Genomic DNA, 8,652 nt, shown 5'->3' with positions numbered 1-8,652 from the left:
ACACAGTCACTTCCAACTTTCCCCTTCCTCTCTCGACCCCGCTCAGAAGAAAGCCGACAACAAGTAATACCCATCCTTTATTTTTATTCCTTTCTTAGAAGCCTGGGCAGAATAGGAGGTTTTAGTGCGATGAGATTTGCTATTTAATCTAATGTCTTTTGAATGATATGTGCATGTAACCTTGTTATTGAAACTTTGATGTGCTGTGTTGGACATCTGGAAGCCGCTGCGCTCCCAGCTTTGTGTGTGTTTTGCGGGGCATTGAACACCTGGGAGCAAGCGCAGGTGCACTGTGAGACTGGACTGTTAAAATAACCTCATGGTGAAATTCCCCATTTTCTTTGTCTTCAACCTTACTGCTTGCTCGCTTGCCGCCAAAAGTTTTATAACCCTTTGTCTGCTCACCTCGCAGAGTTGGGGGAAGTTTTATGACTGAGTATAACTGAGTTACAGTGGAACTGCGCCCCAACATCCTCACCACCACACCCCTTTCGTCATATTATCAATTTTGCCATAACTGCTGGTTTGATCCCATTCAAGCCCACTGCTGTTTTGCTTTATTTTTGTTTAGTTAGATATTTTACCCCTTTTTTTGTAGAACTTTGCATGTTTGAGTAGGTGAAGATTATTAAATAGGAAGAACGGATTGTATCAGGCTGTGATTTAATAAATATTCACATAGATAAAGAGGAGGCGTTTTGTGTTTATTTTGTGCAAGAGTGATTCGCCAGTCAAGATAAGGTTAAAAGTTCCACACGTTTCGGCAGAAACGGTCGATTAAACAGTGACATCTCCGGAAATAGTTATTAATTATTACTGAGAATTTAACGGTTGTAGTTATCAAAGGCGTTGAGCCACAATTACAACATCAGAAGACATCTCTGGTCTCGATTCATAAATGAGGATTTTGGTTAAGAAATTAATTTTGTTAAATTATGATTTTTTATTATAATTATTGATCAAGATTAATTAATCAATAATCATACTTCCTAACATTATTATTATTATTATTATTTATAGTTATTTGTTATTGCTGGACTCTTCTAGTTTATTAGTTTCTTTTCCTTGTTCCTCCTCTTGTCATTAGTTTCCCCTTCAGTTATTATTTACTCAGTGTTCGTCTTCAGAGACTAAAATACACCCTTTAATCAAACATTTTGACAGGTGACCTTTGACCTTAAGGGGGGTCATGGGTGATGGGGGCTGGGAGGTCATGGAGTTAACAGGGGTTGTTTCTGAGGGGCATAACCGTGGATGCTGATTGGTTGTCGTCATTAGGGGCGATACCTTAAATGAACCAATTATAATACAGGGGTGTGTTTAAGGGTGTTACGGGGAAGGCCTTAAATGAACCAATTAAAACAGAGGGGTGTGTTTGTTATAAATAGAACAAGACAAATATGGTATTATCAGAAACTGTATGGCATCAGCACCAATTAAAAATAGAGGGGTGTGTTTGTAAGCCTCGTTAATCCTTGAATAACCCAATCAAAACAATGGGGCATGCTTTAGTGTTTACTTTAAATACAGGGATAAAACTCTGCACTCTACATGCAGCATTCGTTGGAAAAGAACACCCGTTCAGCAATGGCTAGAGTTAAGAGAGTTAATTGTCAAGTGGAGGAGAAACGCAACGCGTGCCAAGATGATGAACAAGCAACTGCATCATCTATATCATCTACTTCCTCATCTGAGATACCTATCGGAATTCCCGTCATAACATACTCTACCGATGATGATGATCAAACTTCAGCAACCACGGCTAAAAATCCGACCTCGGGTCAGCAAAGAGGTACGTCAGTTCTGTGCGAAACCCCAGTGACCGTCTACCAGAATTCATCCCGTGAATTGAATGCTCCTAAGAAATAAACATACTACATCTGCAGGGTACAAAGGCCCCCGTTTGACACTCTGCAGGAAGAATGGTCTTTGGAGCCATATGGCCTGAGTGGGAGCTGGGGTTACATTTTCATGTATGAAATAGGAGAGCTTTGCCTGTATCAATTGGATCAAGACGAGGTATTTAATGGATCATTGGCTCTGTGTACACTCACCCACAGCGACTGGGCTGTGTTAAGGCTTGCAATCCCACACCTTAATGATAGCCCTGAAGCAGTCTCAATGCAGGAGAGGGAGGAAGAAGAAGAAGAGGAAAATGAACTGTCTCCTCGACCTGCAAAACGGGCGAGAATGTTTCATATACAATCCGATGTTGAAATAGCTGAGAGAGAACCTCTTTTTAGCACAGTGTGGGGGTCAAAAACCACAGCAAATGGTCGCTGGTCTTTTCGGGCAAGCAGACGCAGGAACAACCGGACGAACCCCTCAGATCTGTTTGTGTTGGAGGCTTTCAATCAGGTCATATTCAAGACAATGCTAGCTCTACCGTTTGAAGCTTGGGCAGAGAAGATGAGTGAAATTGGACAGCGTCTTTTCGACCTTTTCCACAAGTCACGCAGTTGGATCGATGTCATGTCAGTGAAAAAAACGCTGACGTTTCCTGTTTTACGTCTAAAATAAACCCTCTTCTGAGGACACGACCCTTCCTATGATATATATATATATATACGGGGGGATAACAGCAAGCTCACAGACACTGAGAACCGAATCCTGAGAATGAGTGAGCCAACACCATACAGGGATCTCTACAACCACCGAGCAGAGATCCACTTCTCTCCTAAGCACGATGAAAGCTTCAACATTGGACCATATCATCCGCCTTCCCCGGACCTCTTCTCACCATCCACCTCAACGTCCTCATTCTCAGAGACCCACTTCAGTCCTGCATCACCTACAGGATACAACATGAAAATGTATCAACCGCTTACTCCAGACCTCTACTCACCATCGCCGCTATTCATGGCTGAGTCTGTAGACGTGAATGTCCTGCCTGAAGACATGAAGGTGGTCGGGGAGGATGAGGTAGCTACCAGCTACTCACCCTCTACCGAAGCCCCTACACAAACCCTGGAACCGATGGAAGACCCTCAGCCTTCTACAGAGGATAATCTGGATTATTATTAATCTAATCAGACATGAATAATCATGAAATTGAGAACCTGCTGCATCATCTGCTGGGAGATTTGTTTTGCGGTGTGTGGCCGTGCGACCAGCTGCCGCTGCTAGCTGATAAATTCCCAGGGCTGGCCTACTTTATTGTGAATACACATCCTTCACACATGCCTGGAGAACACTGGTTAGCTCTGACTTTGGATGAGAATGGTCAATCCATCTTTTTTGACTCTTATGGATTCTCTCCGGATTTCGAGTTCTACCCGTCAAGCATCGTAACATTTTTAGAAGACAGATCCTCAAAAATATTGTATCATAATAATCAGCTTCAAAACACTGTCCACTGTGTGCGGTCACCATTGCATTTTTTATCTATGTCATAGAGCGTGCGGATTATCACTGCAGCAAGTGTTGTCAAAATACACCGGAGATGTGATTAAGAATGATTTAATGGTATCTAACTTTGTGAAAAAATATCAGAAATGTGTCATTAATCAAAGTTGTACATTTTATACTCACAGAACATGCTCTTTGGAGATGTTTCTGGATTGTTATGGAATTTAAATTGTCTTTTTTTTTTTCATTGTTTTTTCTGCAGCGTCAAACTCACCCGCTGTTCTTCTTTCACACCTTGCTTGAGTAGAGTCAGATACCTCTGCAAAAGCACATCGTATTTCTTTATTTTTTCATAAGAAGTCAAACCGAGCTCGTTTATTATCGCTCTCATTTCAGCATCCAAATTCTCCTCCGCCGTCTGTCTGATGGATGTTTCTGACTGGGTCAGACGCTTGAATTGATGAGGGGAAATGAGAAGCATCTTCTGCGATGTTCTGAGAGACATTATCTCCTGATTATACCACCCACTAGATCACCGATCAAGGGAGCAAGATAGTTTAATGTTACCTTTTAAAATATTCAGAGCAATCTCACACAGAGCCTGAAGAAAGTCGGGTGAGCAGTGTGTGAGAATATCTTTACGTTTCTGTGGACAGGCCTGGTACAAAGCTCTGAATAATGGTAAATTCCTTTTTATACGTGCAGACATGATGACTTACTTTGTTTTGGGCACATACACAGCAGGCCACTGGTGAGGAAGTATGCCCGTTCTCAGTCTGAAATGTTCTGGGCAGGTGGGCGTAAAATCGATGATTAAATACCCATGAGCTTGTCTCGTCGCATCTTCAAAACTGTCCAAGAAGAGACCCTTTTGAGATGGAAACATATGGCGGGCCAGTATATTCAGCTGGAGTTTATCTCTTGGGTTTTTAAACAACACCATATAATTAGCGTTCAGGCTGATGGTGCGACTGAACTTTCCCCGATGAAATACATTCTGAGTCAACATCATGACGCTCATATTACGAGGCTTGGGCAATAACATTGTCTAGAATAATCAGATGATTCTGATCAGGAGGAAACAGGTTTTCATCTTCAAAAGAATGAGGCAATCCTTCCACAAAGGTAATATTTTTATTCATCTTCTGCAATTCAGCATACATGGGTTGAAAAGAAGTGTAAATCCATACAATATTTTCAGGTGCAACATCCATGACATGATTACAATTTTGTAAAATACCTTTTACAAAGAAAGTTTTCCCGCAGCCGCTGGGTCCAACACTCAAACATGAGAAAGGTGCTCTAAATCTAGGATCAAAATCAATCTCCTGTAAATCCATGGAACTTTTTTTTAATTTTTATTATTGTTTTTTCTTTTCTTTTCTTCTTCTTCTTAATAACCAAAAGGCAGAGTTGTCCCGTTAGAAAAAAGACGTCTCTTATCATAGACCAATCGAAACCTTTTAAGAAATGTTGCGTTTCTCAAGAGGAATCTCTTTTTATCCCTCCTGATCGTGTGCTGAGGAATTTCAATGACACCCTCACTTGACCCCTGTAAGTAGCCCTCGACCAGCCATTTGATGCTGTCCAAATTGACCCTCTCGCTGCATTCATGCTTTTTTTACGGTTTTTAGTTTGGTATGCATAACTCTGCATAATAAACGTGTTTTTTTAAGGGAGGAAGTGAATTCTTATAACTTTATTACATGTAGGTTTATAAATGAATTTGAAATACTATAACTTACTCCGGGGACGGGTCTGTGCGATAAAACCTCGAATCTGTAAACAGTTTTTATCTGAGTATTAAAACAAGTCTCTAATAATTACACATTCACTCTCAAAGAAAACAAATAGTTTTTCAGGGCTTACTTTCTGGCCCGGGAGCAGCTGGTAACTTATCCAGTGCGTTTTCAGGGGAAATGATGATCATTTGCGGAGGCGTATTTAACGATTCAGATTTGAATTCTTTGTTAGAAGAAAGTTCAGATGTTGTTGGGTTTTCTTTTTTGGAGATAATCCGCCTTCTCAACTTTGATTGTCGGGGGGAAGGTCGATTCCAGCCGCTGATCCCTCCAACTTGATCATTCTGGTTTACCTCTCTCATCAAATCTATAAATTTGTTCAATGTTAGCTGATTTATTCGTTAACTATAAAATATTGTTGCATTTAACATTACTTACCATATTCTGATTGTGTCAAGATGAAATCCTCAAGGTCATCAGTGGTGGGTTCTAAGACAAAGAAACAATATATATATATATATATATATATATATATATATAAACAATATTAGAGAACATTCACATGCATTTAATGATTTCTTACAGATGAATACTTACTTCTAAAGATGGCATTGTACTTCTGAGAATCGTTAGAAGCAGATTCAACAATTTCTTCGTTTCCTGAAATATGTACCGGCATTTTTTTTTTTTGTCAGTACTGGTATTTTCAATGTAACAAGTTTAAACTAGAGTTCTACTAGTATTTTTCAGTGTAACAAGTTTAAACCTTTTTTAGCTGTAGCAGACCTGATGCTGATGAGGATGATAGGCAACTCTGAGGTCTCTGTGACTACTGTGAAACTAAACCTGATTTTATTGCCAACACACTGAAATGCAAAAAAAGAGGTCCAATTACCATATTGGCTATTCATTGCACTGTTTCTTGTGGACATAACTCAGTGATCTCCGACAATGGAAAGCTGTCTCTGTAAACTTTACCAAAATCAAAAGACAAGAGGGTCCTTTTAGAAGCACGTATTAGCAATGAGAAACCAGCAAACTTTGATATACATCAGGCCCTGGGGGTCTCACCTGTTCATGAACCTATGTATGTCCTCTTTTTGGAGCGGGGGTTTGGGAGAGTTCTAATTACTTTATTGCCCTGTGTCACACACTTGGTCAGGAAATTGAATCAGAAGGCCGGTGGTGATGTTGACTGGGAGTTCAGTTACAGAATAACTGTTTCAATAAGTCTCTCAATAACATTTGCTCTAAGATGAAAAAAAAAATGTTTTAGAAAAGCTACAGGTAACTAAAATTATCATTCCTTTTCCTAAAATGGAGTCTCTCATGATTCAAAACAAACACATCATCGCTAGAGTCAATTTATAACTTGGAAACAGTATACTGAGGGCTCGTAAAGTTTTTCTGTTAATTTCATATTTGTCTTACCTGTTTCTCCTGGTTTCCAGTCTGTTGACGCAGAAGTGGAAGTTTCTGCTCATTCCACCGATTTAGGGAAGCACAATCTTTATTTACTTTTAGGTCTTTTCTATTTTGAACTGATTTAGACTGGCTCATATATTCAGCAAATAGGTCCTGCTGTAAAGCAAAGTGAACTTACAATTCTCTCATGTTACACAGTTCATTTTATTAGGATTTTATATGACAAGCCAGCATTAAGTTGATTATACCTTTAAAAATATAAAAGGATGCATGTCTTTTTTAGATGTATTAACGCCTGAAAAACATGCAGATTATTAATAACACCCTTAAACACACCCCTGTATTATTATTGGTTCATTTAAGGTATCGCCCCTAATGACGACAACCAATCAGCATCCACGGTTATGCCCCTCAGACACACCCCTCACACCACCTGTTCTCAATCCCCCATGACCCCCCTTAAGGTCAAAGGTCACCTGTCAAAAAGTTTGATTAAAGGGTGTATTTTAGTCTCTGTCTTCCTTTATGTTTGTAGTTCTTCCCAGCCTTATCCCTAGTTTAGTCCCCTGTGTTAGTTTCTATTGTTTCAGTTCCTTCTTTAGGTTAGCTTGTAGTTATTGTTTGCCACATTACTTGGTTCCACTTATTGTTTACATTTATTCTAGTCTTCGCTTTCTCTGCTCCCTTCCCACTTAGTTTCAGTCAGTGTTTGTTTGGGTTTCCTTTATGGTTTCTTTTGTTAATTCTTATTTGCCAGGTTCTTATATGTTAGATTGTTATAGTTTTCTTAGATCTATTTCACTGAGTTTGTTAATTAGTCCCTTCTCCCATGGTTTAGTTTTGTATTAGTTTCACCTGTCCTTCAGCCTCCCTGCTTCCCATGTCACACCTGTCCCTAGTTCTATTGATTACCTGTCTTTGGTTCCACATTGATCATCCTCTGTATATTAGTTGGTCTGTTTTCCTTGTTCCTCGCTGGTTTGTTTGCGTCAACTTCCCTGCGTCACCTTCCCTGCGTCTAGTTCCCTTTGTCTCTTGTACTCTGTTTGACCTGGACTCTTGTAAACTTTCTGTTATACCCTGCCTGCCTGTCTTCAGTTTAACCGGAGTTATTTAAATAAATCATCGTTCTGCTTGCAATCCTGTCTCCTCCCCTGCTTCTGCACTTTGGTCCACAAAAACCCCAACTATGACAGAATCAGAATCTGTCAGGATCTGCCATTTTGTTCTTTGCTTTTGTTTACTTTGCCGTTAAAGGTTTTCCCTGTTCCTTTGATTAGTAGTTTACTTGGTTTAGTTAATATGTGCTTAGATTCTTGTGCTTGTTTATATGTCCTTAGATTTCTTTCTTTCTAGAGTTGCTATTTATGTTTAGCTTAAGTTTAGGTTTCTTTTCCCTGCTCCTCCTTGTGAGTTGGTGTTTGTTTATATTTAGATCTAGTTTCCCTTCAGTTTATTTTATAGTTTAGTTTCTCTAGTGTCCCTGCGTCTCCCAATCCAGTCACCATGGTAACCCTTCATTCCCCCAGTCCCCACAGCCAGTTCCTACACCTGTTCCCACTTCTCCTCTGATTACCTTAGCCTCCTCTCATTGGTCCACTCTCCTCCTCTCCCTGCTTATATACCTGGTTGTGCTCATCATTCCCCGCTGGTTCCTTGTGTAATGTCCTGTCTCTCCTCGAGCTCCTTGTGTTCTCATGCACTGGTGCCTATGGAGTTTTTTCTCCCAGCGAACTGGTAATTGCTGACTACAAGCCTTATTAAAGCTGATCTACTTTGCAACATGCCGAGCCCTAGTCTCTGTGTGCATTTTGGTATGAAACTACCTCAAACATTGACAGAATCAGCTTTATTGTCAAGTTTGCAAAGACAACAAGGAATTTGACTCCGGAACACTTTGCTCTCAATGAAAATTTTATTTTAGTTTTTTGTTACATATAATAGTGGAAATAAAAATATCTTTTTAAATGTACATATATGCACAATTCACTTTACAATAGAATTTAATGTGGGATCAGTCCAAGTATGCATGGTGTTGTGTTGTACAAAGAAACAATTGGGAGTCAATAAGTGGAGGGTGCTATACCTTCAAAAACAAACATGTTTTTCTTTCATGAAAGTACAACTGTTTGAAAAA

Source organism: Girardinichthys multiradiatus, chromosome 23 (assembly GCF_021462225.1).
Source record: "Girardinichthys multiradiatus isolate DD_20200921_A chromosome 23, DD_fGirMul_XY1, whole genome shotgun sequence".
Lineage (NCBI taxonomy): Eukaryota > Metazoa > Chordata > Actinopteri > Cyprinodontiformes > Goodeidae > Girardinichthys > Girardinichthys multiradiatus.
Note: the sequence above shows the minus strand (reverse complement) of the source record.